General features: G+C 47.7%; 1 long non-coding RNA gene across 5 annotated transcripts in view; it reads right to left on the bottom strand.

The window, feature by feature from the left end:
- The window catches only part of LOC131821871 (uncharacterized), an 86923-nt gene that overhangs the window by 56776 nt on the left and 8986 nt on the right, over positions 1-21161 (bottom strand). For all 5 annotated transcript variants that reach the window (XR_009350004.1, XR_009350003.1, XR_009350007.1 and 2 more), the window contains one exon: positions 12971-13130. This is a non-coding gene — a long non-coding RNA (uncharacterized LOC131821871). The remainder of the gene's footprint in view (positions 1-12970; positions 13131-21161) is intronic.

The raw sequence follows: 21161 nt of genomic DNA, 5'->3' as shown, positions 1-21161 counted from the left end.
GAGTTTGACAATGAAATTCACCAGCCTACAGGGGATGTAGAAAGCGCCAGGAATCACCTTGGAAGGAAGTGGAGAAAGAGAAGTAAGAGGGCCTGACACAGAGTTCTAAGGTCTCCTGCATTTGTACCCCCGAGTCCTAACCTCTTGCTTCCCTGAGTTCCAGAACCACTACCAGACTGCCTTACGTAAACCCAACGCATCCTGAAAGGACTACATAAATGCCCGCTCTCCAAAGGGGTCCTCCTTCTGCATCCTCTATCCCCTCTTCATCAGCCAATGGGATGCCTTAACATCTCCGGTGTTGTTCCCCACCTCTCCGTCCCTGCAATAGGGCTTCCAGCCCCAGGAGCTCATCATCTCGTGCCTGGAACACCACAACCATCTCTTAGCCAGTAGTTCTGTCCCCAGTCTTGCCCTGCGTGCTGCCACCGGGGTCCCTTTAAAGTGCCCCAATCGTGGTACCAGTATATAGCAATGCCATCAGCCAGTATTTATCAAGTAATTCCACAAGTGCTTTACATGCCTTGGTTCTTTACAACAACCTGAAAGAGCAGCACTATTATTATGCCCTGTTGACAAATAAGGAAATAGAGACAGAGAGGGCAGGTAACCTGCCCAAGGTCACACAGCTAGGAAGTTAGTGGACATAAGCCGAGAGTCTGTGCGTGTAAGCACCAGTATCTCAGCATAGAGTCAGTAAATAAAAGCCTGCTCAATGGATGTGGGGCCCGTGATTTTTTTCATGTTGTTATTCTGACCTTGACTCTTTCATCTTTTCTTTCATTTTAAAATCTCATTTCATTCGAAGCTCAGACACAATAAAGTTCCAAAAGCAAATAATGGATCTTTTGCTGGGGTGCTCAAGGGAGTCAATCGGGGCACAGGCCATTATCCTCCTGCCTCGAGGCTCTGGCAAAGTAGGGTTGGTTTTTCGGTGTTCGGTGAGTGGGGCCAAGGCACAGGGAAATAAGATGGGGGTAAACCTCACGACACCCTGACACCAAGGCATCGCCTTGGCACTGCTCTGCTCTCCATCTCCCGGCGCAGGGTGTGGGGGGAGATCCAGGCTCACAGAGGTTAGGTAACTCATCTCAGGCTGCAGAGGTAGTCAGAGCCAACGGGGAACGAATGCCAGGAGCTGCCGTGGCAGCTGGCTTCCGGTCGCCCGGGTCCCTGCCCCTGTCATTCTGGAGCCCCACCGCCTCTCCCCGCCCGGGGTGGGATAACCACCAACCACGTGTGGCTCAGGGCATTTAAAGTCATTCAAAGAAAATTACATTAAAAATCGAGGGCCTCAGCCACACTAGTCACATTTCAAGCGCCCACAAGCCACAGGCGGCTGCTGACAGCCCTGTGAGAGTGCGTGGACAAAGATGATGTCCCTCCCAACGGGACGTTTTCTAGGACAGCGCGGCACGGCAGCTCTGCCAGCCACCTCCAGGTGCCGAAGCCTTCTCTCCGCTCTGCCAGTTGGGCTCTTCTCACTTCAGGGTCCTGGGGCAACTCGGAGATCTGCATTAAGGTAATAACCTTCACAATTGCGCCCCCCCCCCATTGTTCACCTCCTTAGCAATGTCACCCTTTATATCCGCTGCCCGCAGTTCATCCTCAGCCTTGTCCTGCCTGCCTCCTCCTCTTTCTGGGTCTGGGAAGGTGGAACTCCCGTGGTTATTCACTCTTGTGCTGCCTCCCACCTGGATGACCGGGAGGGGGACAGCCCCTTTAGGGCCACACGTCTGGAAGGCCCCCTAGAAGTAGAGATGCCGGACAGCCGTCCGCAGCCATGCCCTGTCATGCCACCTGCTGCCTGCTCAGCTCTCGGGGGCCGGGGGTGTGCTCACCCCAACCCTGGCCCAGCTGGCCTGAGAGCACATGATTTTGGAGCTGGTAAAAGAGACCCAGAACCTTTTTTTAAGACCCCAAGTTACCCGGATATAAATGGAACGTGATATGATGGTAGAAGGCAGGCAGCTTATTATCTGCTCTGCACACAGGAGGATGAGGGGGGAAGAGAGGCGACAAAGGACCCCCAGGGATAGCGGCGCTAACTAAGATACACTCACTCACCGTGGTCATGGAGAACGGATGGGGCAGGTTATTACAGCCAGCTGATGATCCAAAAGGCACCCTGGGAGACATGATGTGACCCATCCATGCCCTTCCTCAGAACCCTGGCTGATTAATGCCTCCAATTAACTTTTCTCAGCTTGACATTAAAACGAGTACGTATATTCCAAGCTGATACTAGCTGACGGCCAGAGGAGGTGAGCAAGAGCATGAGGACTGGAAAGGGTGAAGAGCCTAGAATGATCAATTTGCCACTGAAAATCTCCCTGTGGGTATCTGAGAGTCCCCTGTACACACTGTCCAAAGAGGGGCTCTGCCTGTCGAGGTGACTAAAGAGTTGAGCCCCCAAGACCTTTTCCGGAGGCCCACACCAAAGATGTATATATTAAAGAGTCAAGCCTGGGGTCTCCAGCTGGATGTCTCTCAGTCCATTACGAGTCCAGGCTTATGGTATAAGGTGGAGACAATCAGAACCCCCACCTTCTCATTTCCAGAAGCTTCTGAAGCAGAAGTAACTTCAGTGCAGTTCGTGCCACTTAACAATGAGCTGTGGCAAGGGAAGGCAGGCTCTGCCCCCCAACCCTGTGACAAGGGGGGGGGGCACACTACCTCTAAAAACACAGCTGTAAAATGGGGGCACTAAGCAACACTCAGGGTGCTGACGCTCTCATGCTCGAAGTGCTTAGAGCACGGTGATAAACGACGGGGGGCCAGAAGACAAAATCAACATTCCTGAAAGTGAGAGTACTCGCTGGAGACATTTACTGGTTTTTGTCTTCCCTCTGAAGGGGGGGAAAGTAGGTCAACGCACTCAAAGCCCTGTGACCAGGAACAGTGGGTCTGAGAGGGAGTCGTTCGCTGAGTCCTGCCAAAACGAAGCAGTGAGAGATGTGCCTTTCATTTTAGGCCATTTGGCTGCGATCACTCGGCCTTGGGGGGAAAACTCGAGCTGTTGATCCCCTGGTGTGTATTCCCTGCGGGCCCTGGGAGCTGGGGGCAAGGGGAGGCTCACATTTTAAAACCAACATGGAAATGCTTGGCAGGCGTGAGCTGGCAAGCACGGTGAGGTTTATGAGCGCACTGCGGGCCTCCTTTGGCTCTCAGACAAGGTGGACAAGGCTTGGGGCAGCTCGGCTAAATATAGGCAGCACAGGGGGGCTAAGAAGCAGGAGAGCTCGGTTTCATTTCCAGGTCTCGCAGTTAACCTTGGGGCAAATTCCCCGAGTGTCTTTCTTCCATATACTGATTTGTTCTTAGGAAGGCAGGGCTCTTGAATAGGCTTTCCTGGGCCTGGAGAAGGTTCACGCTGGGTCTGCTGTGTTTTCTTGCCTCGTCTTCCCTCAAAAGATCCAAGTCTGGGGAAGAGACTGGCTGAGACTCGGTGGAAGGGGATGCAGCTGATAGTCTTCTGGAAACAGGACGAAGTCACAGTGACCCACCGGGAGCCACAAGTCCTCCTGGATTAACCAAGGTTGTTGCCTACCCAGAGCCGGAAGGAGGCTACCCGACCCCTGGCACGGAAGCAGAGGTGGCAGCTAAGCATACAGAAATGCCAAATCAGTGCTCCTGCTGCCTGATGCACGGCTCTCAGGCAAGCCGAGAGAAACACAAGAATTTAGGGAGACAGTTTGAGCAGAAGATTCAGAAAGCGGGGGTGCCTGGGTGGCTTGGTCACTGAGGCGTCTGCCTTCGGCTCGGGTCATGATCTCAGGGTCCCGGGATCGAGCCCCATGTCGGGCTCCCTGCTCAGTGGGGAGTCTGCTTCGCCCTCTGCCTCTGCCCCTCCCCTGCTTGTGTACTCACTCACTCTCTCAAATAAATTTTTTTTTAAATCTTAAAAAAAAAAGGAACACTCAGAAAGCAGACAGTTCCCACCCTTTGTCACTGTCCACATGCCGTTCCCGTCCTCAGTCAGATCCCACTTGTTCGGAAGCAAGGAATCCAGACCAAGGCAGCTGCTGGCCAGTCTATAGTTAGGTGGCAGTGTTCTTAGGAAAAACCTAGACTCATCAGGGAGCCCAAGAAGCTGAGCCCAAGAAAACGATTTAGTATTTCCTGCTTCAAGACTCTTGGCCCTAATCTCATTCCTGGACACTTCCACTAGAAGTCAGCGTATCCCTGTGTGGCAGGAATATGTGGCAGCAGTTCGTCTTGTTCTCAGATTGCAATATTGATAAGTGTTTCTTTTATAACACTTCTACCTTAAAGGAAAGTATAAGGTAGAAAAGAAGAAGCACTCTACTCCCACCACCTAAATATTAGTACTATTAACAGCCTTTTTGGAAATTCAAGTATCCAAGCCTGGAGTCAGGCTCCCGCTCTGTTGCCTGGGTAAGTTACAGGACCTTTCTAAACCTCAGTTTTCTCATCTGCAAAATGAGATACTACTCACTAAATAAAATGAGATACTACTAGACTACATAAATTACCCAAGTGTTGCAAGGAAGAGAGAATTTAAGTAAAGCGGTTTGGGAGTCCCCAACAAATAGGAAGTGATCAATAAAAGCTGGTCGCTGCCATCATCATCCTCACCATTCTACATGCCTATGTGCCAAACCATCATACTGATGGCTACGTACTGTTTCATTTAGGGATGGTACTACTTCCCCACTGGTCAACATTCCTGCTGTTTCCAAGACATTGCTATTACAAAGCTGTTGCCGAGAACATTCTTGTATGTATGTTTTCTTGAACATCTCTGACCATTTCCTCAACATGAAATTCCTAGAACTGAATTCACAGGGTTATTTTTAAGGCCCTTGTTACAGACCGCAAAACGGCGTACTAGAAAGATCATACTCACTCATGCCGCCACCGCCAGCACAACACGTACCAGTACCTGTCTCTTCCTATTTTCGCCAACACTGAGTAATAAAATCGTTTTAAGTCTTTCCCAACTTCACAAGGGAGAAAATTTTCATTCGTATGAATTTGATTATAAGAAATGATATATGCTTGATGCTCTCTGTTAAACTTATACAGAACTCACTTGTTCCCAGAGACAAAAATCTATAACAAAGTCTTAAGAGATTCTGAAATGAAAACACACAGGGACAGGTGCATAAAAATAATTCATGTTTGAGTAGTTGATATACTCACTTTTTAGCCATTATTTAATTGCAGAATATATAGAAAACTGTAGATCTTGATAAGGAAATTATAAAGTAAATACTTTTTTATTATTATTTAAATCAAGAAAGAGAACTTTGCCAGCTGCTTCAGAAGCCTGACGCATAGAGCCCAAACCTAAAATTAACTACTAGCTGACTTTTATGGTAATCTCGTTCTTGCTTTTGTTTATAGCTTTATATCATCCAAGTTCCAACTTTTAACGCTGTCACTTAGTTTTGCCTTTTAAAAATATTCTGTCTCTTTCACGCTGCAGTTTAGTTTTGCCTTTTTTAAATACTTTAAGTCTCTTCCACTTTAGTAACTGATACACTTGTAATGAAAATTACACTGGATTATAATAGCATCTAACTTAAAGAAGCATATGCTCTTTTTTTTTTTTTAATGGTGCTTTACGAACACATAAAAACATACACAATTTCCTCCAGGGCATAGAACTGAATAAATTACTCTGCCTCAAACTTGGCATGTCACTTCACACGGTTACCTGTATTGATTGGTTAGGGCTTGAAGCAACGCCTCCAATGTCCGCATCATTTTAACATTTTCCATTCAAGCTTCAATGTTGGTTACGAGTCAGGATTCTGATTTTCAACCTTTTTTTTTTTTCTCAGCCTATCAGAGAGAGCAGATTCTTAGGTGCGAACTACAGAATCCACTCTGACTAGTTTAAACAGAACAGAAACTTATTAAATAATATCACACCATCTACTGGCTCTCTCAAGCCTATATGGTCAGTCTCTGAAGAAGCCAGAGAGGCCCAAAGCAAAGCAGAGTCGTGGTTTCTACTCTGGCAGAGACAGCACTGCCTCTGCCCTGGGTAACCTCAGCTCCCACTAGCCTTGTCTTCCATTTGGAATTTCCAAGCTGCTGGCACCTCCCTTCAAACAGCCCGTCGAAGCCCATCTAAGAGAACGCCGGGCTGGACAGCCGCCAGCTGTATGATGTTATCCATTGGTTGCTGGTTTCTCCCATCCAGGACGCTGACCTGCCCTAGGTTGGATACCAGAAAGCACAGAAAAGTTTTCTGTACATTTTCCTTTTTCCTCCTCAACTCTTCAGTAGAACATAAACCTTTAAGGGCAGAGACCAGCTCGGAATCACAGGTGGACTGTTGATTAATTATCCACTGCGTTCATCAACAAATAATTCTGAATCCCTACTCTGGCATGGTGCCAGGTGCTAGAGCTACTACCGTGGGCAAGATTTAAAAAAAAAAAAAGAGCAGTGTTGCGAGACAACAAATACATAGACAAATCAATAATCACGATCTCAGATGAGGGGAGGGGCCAGGCTACCTTCGATCAGGCGGTCAGAGAAGGTCTCTGTGAGGGACTGACAGTGGAAGTAAAACACAAAGCATTTGAGGGGCGCCTGGGTGGCGCGGTCTGTTAAGCCTCCAACTCTCGGTTTCGGCTCAGGTTGTGATCACAGGATCGCGAGATCGAGCCCCACATGGGCGCTCCTTGCTCAGTGCAGAGTCAGCTTGCGACTCTCTCTCCCTCTGCCCCTCCCCATTCTCTAAAATAAACGAGTAACTAGATCTTAAAAAAAAAGTAAAGCATTTGAAGGGTTAGGGGAAGAACAGTCCTGGAAGAAAGGAGATCGCGTGAGGAAGAAACAAGATCCACTCTAGTGCGAGGCTAGAGTGTGACGAGTCAGCAGGGGACTGAAAGGTTTGAATTTCTTTTTTAAGATTTTATTTATTTATTTGACAAACAGAGATCAGAGGCTGGCAGAGAGGCAGGCATAGAGAGAGGGGAAGCAGGCTCCCCGTTGAGCAGAGAGCCCGACACAAGGCTCGGTCACAGGACCCTGGGATCATGACCCGAGTCGAAGGCAGAGGCTTAACCCACTGAACCACCCAGGCACCCCAAAGGTTTGAATTTTAATCCAAGCCTGTGGAGGAGCCATCAGAGGTTGTGAATGGCAGGCAGTGACGTATCTGGTATTAGAGTCTTAAGGACCACTCTGGGTGGTGAGTGGGGAACAGGCCATTGGGGAGACAAACAGAAACACTTAGGTGAGTAATCCAGATGAAAGCTGAGGGTGCTCTAGACTACGGGGGCTGAGAGAATGACAGGTGGTCATACAGGGGACGTGCCTCAGAGTTGGAGCCAACGGGAATCACTGACTGGCTGTGGGAGGGCAGCCGAAGAGAACCAAGGATCACAGCCCACTTCTGTGGGGCCTGAACAACAGCGCCGAGGAGGCCGACAGTTCCTGAGATAGAGAAGAGCGGGCTAAGGGAGGAATTCGAGTTCAGATTTTAACACATGGGGGTGCCAACACTTACAAGCCTGGACATGGCAAGTAGATGGTGAAATACACACGAGTCTTGAGCTCAGAGGAGAGGTCAGCTCTGGCATGACTCCGTGCCAAGAGGGTCCTCTGAGAGGATTCGTGAGGATATGTGAAATGGAGAGGACACCGCTCAGAAGAGGAAATTAAGGCAGAAGGTCGAGTTGCTCACTCCTTGCATGACCCCAGGGGAGCCTGGAATCATAAGTGACCCTGAACCCATCCCCTGGCAATGTGGCCCTCACAAGGTTCTCTGTGTCTCTGATTGATGATGTTGGTTTGCGTGTCCAGAGCAATGGGGCAGGTTGTACCAGCTCACAAGGACCTCTCAGAATTATCTAATGACATTCATGATGTACCTAGTTTTGATGCTGGAATCCCGAGTTTTGTTTCAGGGCCTCAGATGCTGAGGCTTAAGTGGGCTCTCCTGGGCAGAGACTTATTACAGGTGTCCCTACAATTTGCTGTTAGATGCTCCTGGGTCGCCTTCCATGGGGAAGAACCTGAAAGCCCATGCCTGGCTGAGGCCGCATTTTCCATCTGCCTGTCTCTCTGTCCTTTGCTGTGAAACCTGAGCTGCAAATAAAACCTGCTGTTGTGGCTCTCGAGTCCTTCTAGGGACTCGCCCAACTTGGAGCGGTGGTGGGACCCTCAAAACGCAGCCATTGCCCTCGGAGAGCTTAGATTTTCGCCAGAGAGGAGAAAAGAACGAGTGTGAAGCAAATAGGACGCTAGCGTTCGGTCAGCCTGACAGTGGTGACTAAGCCTTTTTTCATCTGTGTATGCCCCAGAGAGGGCTAGGTCGGTGGGACGTCCTCAGGAAACATGTGCTGGACTTAGGTGGAACACGCTGGACGGGCAGGATTTCGCATAAGCTAAGAGGCGAAGGAGGGCATGCCAATTGGAGGAAACAACTTGATGGAGGCCCAAAAGCTTTTTCTGGGCGGTGCCCAGTACAAGAGGGGGTGGCACAGTGTCTTCCTTCTGCGCCCACTCCGTCACTTGCCGGAGAGCAAACGGAGGCTGAGGCCTGGTTCCAGATCTCACTGCATCACAGCTGGGCTCATCTCCCCATGCCCCCGGGATTAAAATTCTAGATGGGGCTATGCTAACTGGTCATCCTGAATTCCATATGGCAGTTCCAAAGACAAAACCCCCAGCACTTACGCTTCTCTAAACAAGCTTTCCTTAGTCCCAGGGTAGCCTGCAAGAGAAATCGATTAATAACTACTTCCCCCAAAGCAAGGCTCCCGTGAAGGGGAACATGGGTACCCAGGGCAAAAGAGAAGACGCTCTCGGGGAAGGACCAAGAGGTTTCTGTCTGTCTGAACAGTAAAGAGGACGGAAGGTTTCATACTTAGAGCTCAGAGAGCCTCTCCTAGAACCATCACCCCCTCCCACTGGGGCAGGTGGCTCAGAGATCTGAGATCACACAGCGGTCCACGGCTAATGCGGGACCAGAGCGCCAGCGGCCCAAGTCCTGGCCCAGGGCTCCATCATGTTTTAGCTCCCTGCTTAGTAATTGTACCCTGTCCTAAGAATCATTGCCCACAGAAGGCGGGTGCAGTACGGTTCCCAATTAGCAACCAGCCCTCCTGGAAGCACCTTAAGGGCCAGAACACAGAAACAGGGAAGGGCAGCAGCCGGCGGAGCCAAGGTATTACAATCCCAAGGGCTAAGTGAGACAGGTTCCTGACTGCTTTATGGGCTCGGCGGCCTCACTGTTTCTTCCCAGCTTTGAGCCAAGTCAGGCACACTCTGTCGTGGGACGGGGGCTCGGGGAGAACAGCGAGCCAAACAGACCTTCCTGCTGGCACAGGTGTGAGGCCAGACTCTCAAATGATCAGCTAAAGGTGGGGGTGGGGAGGGCGGCGGGGTGATTGCCACCGAAAGCCCCGGCCCAACCAGCAGCATCGCCTCCCACCCAAGGCCTGCGAATTCAGGGCAGCTGGTGCGAGAGCGCCCGGCCGTGCCAGGCAGCCAGGGCGGGACGTCCACGCCAGCAGCCTCTGTGCCCTGCCCCGCTCTCTGACTCGAAGCGGGTGACAACTAGGCTGGGCCGGTTCCTCGGCACAGTGAACCCAGGCAACAACAATCGAGCTGGCAGGCAGCAGACTTAAGGACTGAAGTCACTTCCTGTTGGGGACCCCAGGCGCTCCCACACAGCTCGGGCTTCCTGGGAGGATCACAGGTGTGATCCTGGGCCAATCACAAAAATGTGAGAAAACTCCTCTGGGCAGTTGAAGGAGGCTGCGATGCCTCCTTCATGTCTAGATGTCTAGAAGGGGACACCTCTATGTGGACCAAAGCAGAATGAATGACTCTGCCTCAGTGCCCGAATCTCTCTCACAAAATGCGTGTTAGTCTCAGTCCCTCTCAGTACGCCCAAATCCTTCCTCTAAAAAAAAAAAGCATTATAATGTCACTACAGTAAATAACCTCCTAATTCTGGTTGAGGTGAGCCAGGGAGGAGTCAGAAACAACTGGATTTGTGCAGATAACGGAATCTTATCCTTTAAACTGCAGAACTTTTAAAGAGTATTTTTGATGACACAAAATACATGCGTATATATTACGTGATTCCCAGATCTCTTAACTCTCTCAAATCTTTTTTCCGGCTAACCCAGGGTAATCAGAAGCGACATCCTGTACTGCGTTAAACCATTTTGTTTTTCCGTCCCTTTTCAGGATGTCAGGCCTTCAGTGGGCCCTGCCCCTGTCAGTCTGACCTTCTCCCCACCCCACCCATCCCCCACTGCAACATCTCTTCCTGTTGCTTCTAATCTGTATGGCTGGGAAACCAGGTTACAGACCTCTTCAGAGCTAGCTGCCATTATAAGCAAGCCACTAGAAAAGGCCTAGGGAATAAAATGTGTGGCTTTAATGCTATCTCTGTTTGAGGGAGTTTGTAGCTATTTTCTCCTTCCACAACCGGGGCAAATTACCAGAGGACAGAAGGTGCCAGACGCCTGGCCTAGGGTTAAATGTTGTGCTATTGAGTATCTCCCTGGGATCATGCCAGGCCTCAAAGTTCCCTGTCCCCACACCAACTCCCTGGCTCAGTCAGCTCTGAGTGACAGAAAATTGGGAAGAATAGCTAAGAATAAACATGAGGCCATGCCAAAGTCTTCTTTCAGAAAAATCCAGTGCTGACAAAGCAGGGGCAACACTGACTTGGGAGATCCGCTCTAACTTCCAACAGAGGAGCTTCTCTGCATTGTTCCCAGAACCGCGAGGCGCTGAGCGTAAGAAATAACATAGAGGACATGGGGAGATGGAGAGGAGAAGGGAGTTGAGGGAAATTGGAGGAGGAGACGAACCACGAGAGACTATGGACTCTGAAAAACAATCTGAGGGTTTTGAAGGGGCGGGGGGTGGGAGGTTGGGGGAGCCTGGTGGTGGGTATTGTGGAGGGCACGGATTGCATGGAGTACTGGGTGTGGTGCATAAACAATGAATTCTGTTCCACTGGAAAAGAAAGTACATTTTTTTAAAAAATGAAAAAAAAAGAAAAAGGTGATTTCTCAAGCTTAGGCAGATCCTTAGGGAAACCCAATGGTGTTAAAAAAAAAAATGCACTAATCAATTAAGTGCACAATACCCTATTGTTAATGTTGGGCACTACGCCCTACAGCAGCTACCTGGAACTTTACTCCTCTTGTATAACTGGAACTTTATGCCCATTGAGCGACAACCCTCCATCCCTGCGCCCCCCCATCTCCTAATAACACCACCCTATTGTCTGTCTCTATACCTTTGACTATTTTAGACACCTCGCGTGTAAGGAATTGCGCAGCATCTGTCCTGTGACCAGCTTATTTCACTTAGGATAACATCTTCGAGGTCCGTCCATAACTCACCAAATTTTATATATTCATTATTTGCAATGGTTTTTTTTTTTTTTTTTTTTTTTTTTGGATACCAATTATACCTCAACGAAGTTGGGGGGAAACGAAAAATAAGCCATGGGTTCTACCTTCAAGAAGAAAAATAAAAAAAAACACTTGTCAGACGTAAGCCAAACAAGGTGATTTTTGAAGTTTTTAACTGTAGCAATACTTGAGATCTTTCCTAAAAATCTTGGGAGAAAAGCGACTGGTGCAATTTACAAGGCGATAGCAATAGCCATCGTGTGTTCCATATTTTCACGATTTAGAAACCACTCTCATAGCCGTTGCTTCATTTGACAAGCTGCAGGGAAAGCCGTTCTCTCTCCCAGCCTCAGCCATCACTTACTTGAAGAACCAACCCTTGAAAATGTTCGTTATTCACAGCGAAATCCCTACCATGTCCACTTCCTCTGTAGGCAAGGATTACCACCAGGTATTACTGGGAGAGCTGGGCCAGGCCCCAAAGGCCCAGCCATGCACAGGATAAAAAAGAAGGATGGCCTAGATGCTGGGGCCCCTGCCCTCTGGGGACTTCTAACCCCAGAATTCTGCCTCTGCCAGACCATTAACCCCCACAGGATGCAAAGAAGTCTCCCTCAGCCTGTCCGGTATCTTTGTTAGCCCAAGCTGGAAATAATCAGCCAGAATCCACAGGTCATCATTTCGTGATGTGGGGCTGGACATCCCCACAACCAGCAGGATGATCATAGTGGAAATGTTATTGGTCATCTCTGAACCTTGATTTGACATTTGTCAATCAGAAAAGGTAAAACTCATCCCCACCTAGTTTCCAGATACTTGAAGAAGACAAATGAAATATCACAGTAGAATATTTTAGGTTTTAAGGTGAATTTCTTTGAAGTCCTTGGAGTGATCACGTAAGTCTCAAAGAGTCCAACTGGCTAAAAGTTAAACCTCTTCCACCACTTCAAAGTTTTACTAGAAATCATACGTAAGATCTCCAACCAGAGATATAGAAAAGGGGGAAATCTTGGGATTTGATGTTGGGGAGGAGGAGGGATCTTACGGAGGAAAGTGATCATAGCCGACATATGAAACAGGAAGAGGAAGACATGAAAGTGTCAAATTGAAGAATCAAAATCGTGCTATAGCAAAAGAAAAGGGAAGTGTAAACAGCCACCCTCAAACGATGTTTTCACAACTAGATTTACAGATGACATAATGAAATAACTGAGACACAATTAAGAACACATTAAAAAGGACATAAGGTTGAATTGCGTGAAATAAATTTAAATGGGAAACTCCAACCCAAATGACTGCTGTACGCAGATCCTGGAAGTGTTTCAACCATAATGAGTTTGGAGGTGATTCTACAAAGCCGATGTGGTTTATTTTTATGAACTAACATCTGGGTGAGTCTCACCCCGATTCAAGAAAACTAGACGCATACAGAATTTAATAGCACTTATATATTTTATATAAATACATATATGCATACATATACATACACACACACACTCTCTCTCTCTCTCTCTCTCTCTCTCTAGTATACTCCAGTGGTTATGGTTCAGGTAAACACTGCATCAGATCAGGAACAGCCAACCACTTCAACCACTTTTTACCTCTTAGGTCTTTCTGGGAGTTTGGTCTTCACTTCCAGCAAGAAATCTGGACATGGCTCCACTAGTCACCCTCCTCCTGGGAGAAGGACCACCTTCCTTCACCCGGTGATACTCCTGGACACTGGGGGAGTCTGCTCAGCTGATCCAGTCAGAGCGCTCACTGTAAATTAAATGGAGCTGAATCAAGCCTGAGGCATTAGGACCACCGCAAACACGAACGGCCTCCCCTGGCCTTGGGAGATCAACTTGACCAAGAACAACTCTCTCGTACTTTCTTCTCTGATGCTCCCACAACTCCAGGCAGAATCAGAACCCGGGATGGGGGCCAGAGCTGTTTGACCCGGAGGCTCCTCTTCTGTTCACATGGAGTGGGACTTCAGGGACAGAAGCAGAAGGGAGCATGGGGGTTTTGTTTTGAGGGACGAGGGGGGAAAAGGACCGTAAAGGAGAAACGGGAGTATGCCTGCCCTGACTCCTCTCCCGGGAGGAAACGAGCCCTCTGCCGCATGGCAGAGGGGCTTCAGTGATCGCTGCTCAGTCCGTTACAGAATTAGAACATAAGCATCACTCCTACATTCCCTGAGTGGGATGGGAAGTTGATGGTCATCTGGGACCCGGGGAATGCCACGGAGGCCATGGCCAGCTGTCCCATATCCCAGTCTCCCTTGCAGTTAGGTCAGGGTTAGGTGATGAGTTCCTGTCACTGAAATGCAGGCAGACGTGACGGGCATCCCCTCTGGGATGAGGCAATGAAGGTGCGCGGGCTTTCAGCTGTCTTTTTCTCTGCCATGGTGCCCTTCAAGTTCATGGGCTCCCGATGGCATTGCTACATGACAGGAAAGGGCCAACCAGTCTGCAAAATACCCTAAGACACCCAAAATTCGTTTGATAGCTCATGAACTCTCTTCCTGGGCACCCGTCACCTCCTGCCACTTCCCATTTTCCTACTATCACTGGACACAAAGCTGGCTTAGAGCCTCTACATCAGAACTTCCTCACGGATTCGGGCTGCCATCAAAACCAAATAAGAGAAAAGTGAGGGGAAAAAAAAGACACAACCAAGTTTCTCTTTGACAAGACCATCTCAATCCCTTGAGGGACCAGGTTCCAACTTTTTAAAGTTTAGAATAGAAAGACCAGAAACTTCCCTTATTCTGTGCTTCTAAATCCTCGAGATGCCAACAAGCCAGCAGGATTAGCTAGCATAGGCTGAGAGGCACAAGGCTTTAAAGCTTGAACCAAAAGGGCTGGGGACGATTTTGCCTTGGCACCCCCCTCACGGAGGAGGGAAGACCTCTTGGCCATTTTTCACCAGGACCCGCAGAAAGCTCTACCTTTCAGAACATGTCCTCCCTGAGATGACAGGGACCCCATGTATGATGGCCTCTAGCCGATGACCAAAAGTTGGTCTTAAAAAGCGTATCTGTCGGGCGCCTGGGTGGCTCAGTGGGTTAAGCCGCTGCCTTCGGCTCAGGTCATGATCTCAGGGTCCTGGGATCGAGTCCCGCATCGGGCTCTCTGCTCGGCAGGGAGCCTGCTTCCCTCTCTCTCTCTCTCTCTGCCTGCCTCTCCATCTACTTGTGATTTCTCTCTGTCAAATAAATAAATAAATCTTTAAAAAAAAAAAAAAAAGCGTATCTGTCAAAGGCAAGGTCGCGTGATCAGTGTAAGTTGGAGAAATTACACGTGCCCATTTTTTTTCTTGAACTAGGACTTAAGGAAAACTTGGATGTGTCCAGCCCCTGTTGATTAAGAAGGCTGGTCTGGTGGCTAAGGGCTCTCCAAAAGCCACGGCCTGGGCTCATCTGTAAGCTTGCCCCTCACTCTGCAGCTAGAATCTGGTTCTGTTGGGAAGGGAGAGCCAGAAAAGTCCCTACCTACTCTCTGACCCAGAAGGCCTCTTCTGAGCGTTGCCCAATGCTCTGTTATACAACACGCAAAATAAATAATCAACTTGAAAAGTCAGGCAGCCAAAGCTCTGCTCAAATAATAAGCCCTTTTACAAGCTGCTTATCACCTGCCAAATTCAGCTCCAGAGGAACACCGGGAACTCTAAATTCTACTGTTCGCATTAACTGCTTGGGGGAAATGGCCAAGCTTCAATGGCTTTATTGGTTTCCTCAGAGACAGAGGCATAGAGGTTTTCATCCTCCAGCTCCCTGCCCTTGACCTCAATCATTCCCACCATCTCTGCGAGGTTCTCTGTTACGAGCACGAGCTAGAAAGGGGTCCTTTCCATTCCCTCTCACCCGACCTCATTGGGGTGAGAAAGGGAAGAATATAAATGCCAACCTTTTCAGAAAGTTCACGGGGAGGGAGCATGTGAAAAGGCAGGAGAGACTCTCTGTTCCTCTACTGGCCTCTGTACAAGCTGACTTGAGAGCAGGGACTAAGCTGTAGTCCTCTTTGCATCTCGATGGTCTAGCACATTCCCTGAAACATCAGAGGTGTTCAATAAACCATGTACTTAACAAGAAGATTAATAGTAAGTGTAGTTAACTCTTGAGCATTCAGGAACTCTGTTTAACTTCCCATAGTTCTTTCTCACTTTCTAGTCGAGGAAGCTGAGGCGCTGATAGGTTAATAAGCGAATAAGTGGCAATGCAATGATATGAACCAGGTGAACAGGCTCTAGAACCTTCGTCCTTAACCACATGAACTGGTACACAGGAATAAGTAAGTGAGATGTTAAAAGGGCTCTCCATATACGAAAGCACAGAACAGGAACTGACTTTGATTCAGAAACCTGGTTTATTCACACAAAAACTTATTAAGCACCTAGTATACTATACCGGACCTGCTGCTATGAATTAGTGGCGCAAAACTAAAGGCACAGTCGCATCCCTTGAGAAGAGAGACAAGTACCAAGGGAGTACTGGGCACTGACCACATGCCGGGCGCTGTGCTAGGTGCTTCACATGTGTATCAGCTTCTGTAATCCTGGCAAAACCCCAACGAGGGGAATCCTGGTCTTATTACATCGAGATGAAGCGGGTGAGAAACTGAGGCCCAAGGAGAAAAAGTGGTTATGGTAATGTTGAGAAGAAAAGGATTCATCTCGCTGGGCAGGCTCCGCCCAACAGGGAACACTTGGGCGGGGCCTTGAAGACCAGACAAGAGGAAAGAAATTCACATCCGAACTGTACACGGAGGCCAGGAAAACTCAGCCACGTTTCCGAAGCCATCACAACAAAAACATGGAGCTAAGCGGCGAGCCCTGTACCACACCGTGTTCTGAGCCTGAGGGGACATCTTACCCGGGACCTAGGAAAGACTTTGTGGAACTGAGGCCTGAATGTTTATGTCCATTTTCCCACTGCGTTCAAGCTCTCCCTGGGGCTTAGCCATCCTCACCGTATCTGTAGGAAGTTCTTTTCCTCTTCCTTCTGTGCAATAGGCAATGTTTCTGGAAGGGGACCCCCACACCCATTTTAGCGTAACTGAAGCCAGATCCTCCAAGGTTGGCAAAGGAGGCCGCAGTCACCACGGAGGCCACTTGGAACAGCGACAGCTCATGGCTCTGTTCTGTTTCCCACACTTGGAGACACTCTCTCCTTTGCTAAGCACAGAGGTTCTAAGTCCAGGTCCCTTAAAGGCTGTCCAGGGCTTTCCCTAGTCTGTTCTGCTCAGACCTGCTGACGACTTCCCTTCCCTCTCCCTCTGGCTTCTCTGAGGACGGCTGGCTGCCAGGCCAAGACATGCCGGTGAATACGGACAAGTGAACTCCAACAACCAGTGAGTACTCCGGGGGCAAACTTTCTATTCTTCCTATGCTAAGGACCCCCTCGAAACAACCCCCACACGGTTCCAGTGACTGCCCCACTTCCTTACTCTTCTCTACAGCACGACTCTTCACGAGGCTTGTCTACATCCCCCGCGGACAATCTCCCTCCTCCCCCTTCTCTCTTGAATCCACTCCCATCAAGCTTCCGCCCCCTGAGATGGCTGTTATCAAGGCCCTGAGGTTGCTGAAGAGAATTCTCAGCCCTCCTCTTGCTTGGCCAAACGGAGATGCTTTCCATAGTTGATCAGTCCTTCTTCCCCGAAGAACCTTCTTCGCTTGACTTCCATGACATCACTGTCTTCTGGTTTTCCTTCTGCCTTGCTGGCCATATCCTGCCAGTCTCTTTGGCTTGTTCCTCCTCGTCTTGCTAACCTTTCAATGTGGGAGTGCCCCAGGGCTGGGTCCTTGGTCCCCTTCTCTTCTCTAACTGTTCTCAGTGTCTTCTTATCATCCATCTCAGGGCTCTGAATACTATCTAGAAGCCTAGGACTAAAAGATGTTCATCTCCAGCCCTAACCACTGCTATGAATGCCAGGCTCAGACAGCCTACAGCTTCCATCCCTCCACTTACATGTCTAATGGGCATCTCAAATTTAACATATCCAAAGGTTAACATCTGATATACCTCCGTCCTTGTTCTTCCCACAGTATTTTTTTTCAACCATTTACTTAAATTTTTAAAAACTCAGTTCAAGTCACCTGGGTGGCTCAGTCAGTTAAGAGTCTGCCTTCAGCTCAGGTCATGATCCCAGGATCCTGGGATGGAGTCCCATGTTGGGCTCCCTGCTCAGCAGGGAGTCTGCTTCTCCCTCTCCTTCTGCCCCTCACCCCTGCTCATGCTCGCGCGCTCTCTCTCTCTCTCTCTCTCTCTCTCTCTCGCAAATAAATAAAGTCTTAAAAAAACAAAACAGTTCATCCATTTCTCCTACCCACACCCCCTGCCTCTGGCTACCACCAATGGGTTCTCTGTATCAATGAGCTTAGTTTTTTTTTAAGACTTTATTCATTTATTTGCCAGAGAGAGCACAAGTAGGGGTAGTGGCAAGCAGAGGGAGACACAGAGCAGGGGGCGCCCAGTGTAGGACTTGATCCCAGAACCCCAGGATCATGACCTGAGCCAAAGGCAATCTCTCTCTCTTTTTTTAAAGATTTTATTTATTTATTTGACAGAGAGAGATCACAAGTAGGCAGCGAGAGAGAGGAGGAAGCAGGCTCCCTGCCGAGCAGAGAACCCTATGTGGGACTCGATCCCAGGACCCTGAGATCATGACCTGAGCCGAAGGCAGAGGATTAACCCACTGAGCCACCCAGGTGCCCCCAAAGGCAATCTCTTAACCAACTGAGCCACACAGGTGCCCAATGAGCTTAGTTTTTCTTTTTGTTTGTTTGTTTGTTTTTAGAGTCCATATAGAAATGAGATAATATGGTATTTGTCTTTCTCCGCCTATCTTATTTTACTTAGCATAATGCCCTCAAGGTCCACCCATGTTGTTGCAAATGACAAGATTTTATTCTTTTCTATGGCTGAATAACATTCCATTATATATATTTATATATTCCATATATTTATACATATGTATATATGCATGTATATATGTAATACATACAATATTCCACTACATGTACGTGTGTATGTGTATACACATACATATATATGTATACACATACACACACAAATTTCTTTTTCCATTCATCCATCAATGGACACTCAGTAGTTGCCATATCCTGGCTACTGTAAATAATGCTGAAATGAACATGAGGTGCATCTATCTTTTCAAGTTAGTGTTTTCATTTTCTTTGAATAAATACCCCAAAGTGGGCTTGCTGGTTCATATGGTAGCTTCATTTTAATTCTCTGAGGACTCACCATACTGCTTTCCATAATGGCGGCACCAATCTGCCTTCTAGTCGGCCATGTGCGAGGGTTCCCATCTCTCCGCATCCTCGCCAATACTTGTTATTTCTTGCTTTTTAATACTAGCCATTCTGACAGGTGTGGGGTGGTAGCTCACTGTGGTTGTGGTTTGCAGTTCCCTGATGAGGAGTGATGCTGAGCGTATGTTCATGTGCCTGTCGGGCATCTGGGTATCTTCTTCGAAAAAAATCTCCACTCAGATCTAAAGGCAATTTTTAATCAGATTGCCTTTTGCTACTGAGCTGGATGAGTTCTTTATATATTTTGGATATTAGCCCCTTATTAGATACGTGATTTGTAAATATTTTGTCCCATTCGATAGATGGTCTTTTAATTTTGTGAATGGTTTCCTCTGCTGTGCAAAAGCTTCTCAGTGTGATGTCATCCCCCGTATTTATTTTTGCTTTCATAGCTTTTGTTTCTGGTGCCAGATTCAAAATACTCGTCACCAAGACCTATGACAAGGAGCTTATGACCTGTGTTTTCTCCTAGGAGTTTTATGGTCTCAGGTCTCACATTCAAGTCTTTAATCCATTTTGAGTTAATTTGTGTGGATGGTGCTAAGACAGTGGCCCAGTTTTATACTTTGGCATGTGGCTGCCCAGTTTTCCCAGCACCGTTTCTTGAAAAGCTCTCCTTTCCCTGCTGTATATCCTTGCTCGCCTTGGCTGTATACTTAGCTGACTGTACAGGCGTGGGTTTATTTCCAGGCTCTCGATCCTGCTCCATGGATCTGTATGTCCGCTTTTATGCGAGTTCCATACTGTTTTAATCACTATAGCTTTGGAACATAATAATATAGAAATCAGGGAGCATGATGCCTCCAGCTTTGTTTTTCCCTCTCAAGGTCGCTTTGGCTACCTGGGGGTTTCTGCAGTTCCATACATGTTTTAGGATTATTCATTCTGTTTCTCTGAAAAATGCTGTTGGAATGTTGGTGAGGATGGCGCTCCGTCTATAGATTGCTTTGGGGAGCACAGACATTTTAACGATACTGATTCTCCCCAGTACATCAGCATGGAATAGCTTTCCCTTTGTGTCTTCACTTTCTTTCAAAATGGGGCTTCTGATATACTTCCAACCTTGTTCTTCCCACAGGCTTTACCAATGCAACCCCATCCTTCCAGCTGCTCAGAACAAAAACCTTGGCAACATCCAGAACAGAAATGCTGTGTTACACAACTCCAGAGGGCACCAGCCACATTTATTCAATGCTCCTGGTGTTATGCAACATGGTGACCCTGTCTCCCTTCATTCCTCTTTCTCCAACATCCTACATCTGATCTGTTAGCAAATGCACTTGGCTCTACCTTCGAAATACACCCCAAAACCCAACAACTTCTCCCTAGTTCCATAGCTATCAGACTGGCCCAAGCTTGTCCCCTGATGACTTCTTATCCAAAAACACAACTAGAGCAATTCTTTTAAAATATGTCAAATCACATCACTCCTCTACTCAAAATTCCCCACTCCTTCCCATCACACTCCAGGAAAAAGTCAAGATTCTTACAATGGCCTCTAAAGCCTTGAGTTGTTTTTCTTGCTTTGATATTTATCCCTATCTATCCTATGTATTTTATGTGTTTATCTCAATGGATTATCTGTTGCCCACATAGGAATATAAGCTTTGTGAGTCAGGAACTTAGTGGGTTTTGTTCACAGATGAAGCCTCGGTGTCTACAATAATACCTGATACAAAGTACATGCTCAATATATATTTGTAGATGACGGGGCACCTGGGTGGCTCAGTTGGTTAAGGCTCTGCCTTCGGCTCGGGTCATGATCCCAGGGTCCTGGGATCGAGCCCTGCATCGGGCTTCCTGCTCAGTGGGGAGTCTGCTTCTCCCTCTCCCTCTGCCTGCTTCTCTGCCTACTTATACTCTCTATCTGTCAAATAAATAAATAAAATCTAAAATATGTATATACATATATTTGTAGATGAAATAAATGAAGCAGGTTACAAAGACAGAAGTCTTTACACAAAGGCCAGAATCATACCAAAACACAATATAACAAGTGAAATGCCGCTTGAGTAGCCAGCTAGTGCTGGGACCAAGTCAAATCTCGGGAGATGTTCAGTTCCAATCTCCTATTGTTTGTTTTTCCATCGCTTTGGTATTTTACCTGAAGAAATGCACCTATATGTAGTAACGAGCGCCCCCTGGTGGAAGCAATCCACCCAAGCAATGGAAAAGAAAATCCTAGAGCAACAGACTTTAAATTGTAAAGGAGACCCTTGGGGACAAAGGAAGTGACTCCAACAATTCACAGAGAAAGTGCTCTATAGAAACTAGGGGAACTAAAGATTCAATTCAAAGTACATGGGGGTGGGGGTGGAATCAACTTATTTTACTGCTGAACCTTTTCTGCAACTAAAAATGAGAAAAAAATAATTCACTGCAAGCTGAACAACGTTTAAGTGCCTACTCCCAAAGAATTTTTAATGCGGTAGAAGAGAGGATGTAAGTCATGCATACAAATAAGTACAAAGC

Source organism: Mustela lutreola, chromosome X (assembly GCF_030435805.1).
Source record: "Mustela lutreola isolate mMusLut2 chromosome X, mMusLut2.pri, whole genome shotgun sequence".
NCBI lineage: Eukaryota > Metazoa > Chordata > Mammalia > Carnivora > Mustelidae > Mustela > Mustela lutreola.
The sequence above is the reverse complement of the archived record's forward strand: the minus strand, read 5'-3'. Positions and strand labels throughout refer to the sequence as shown.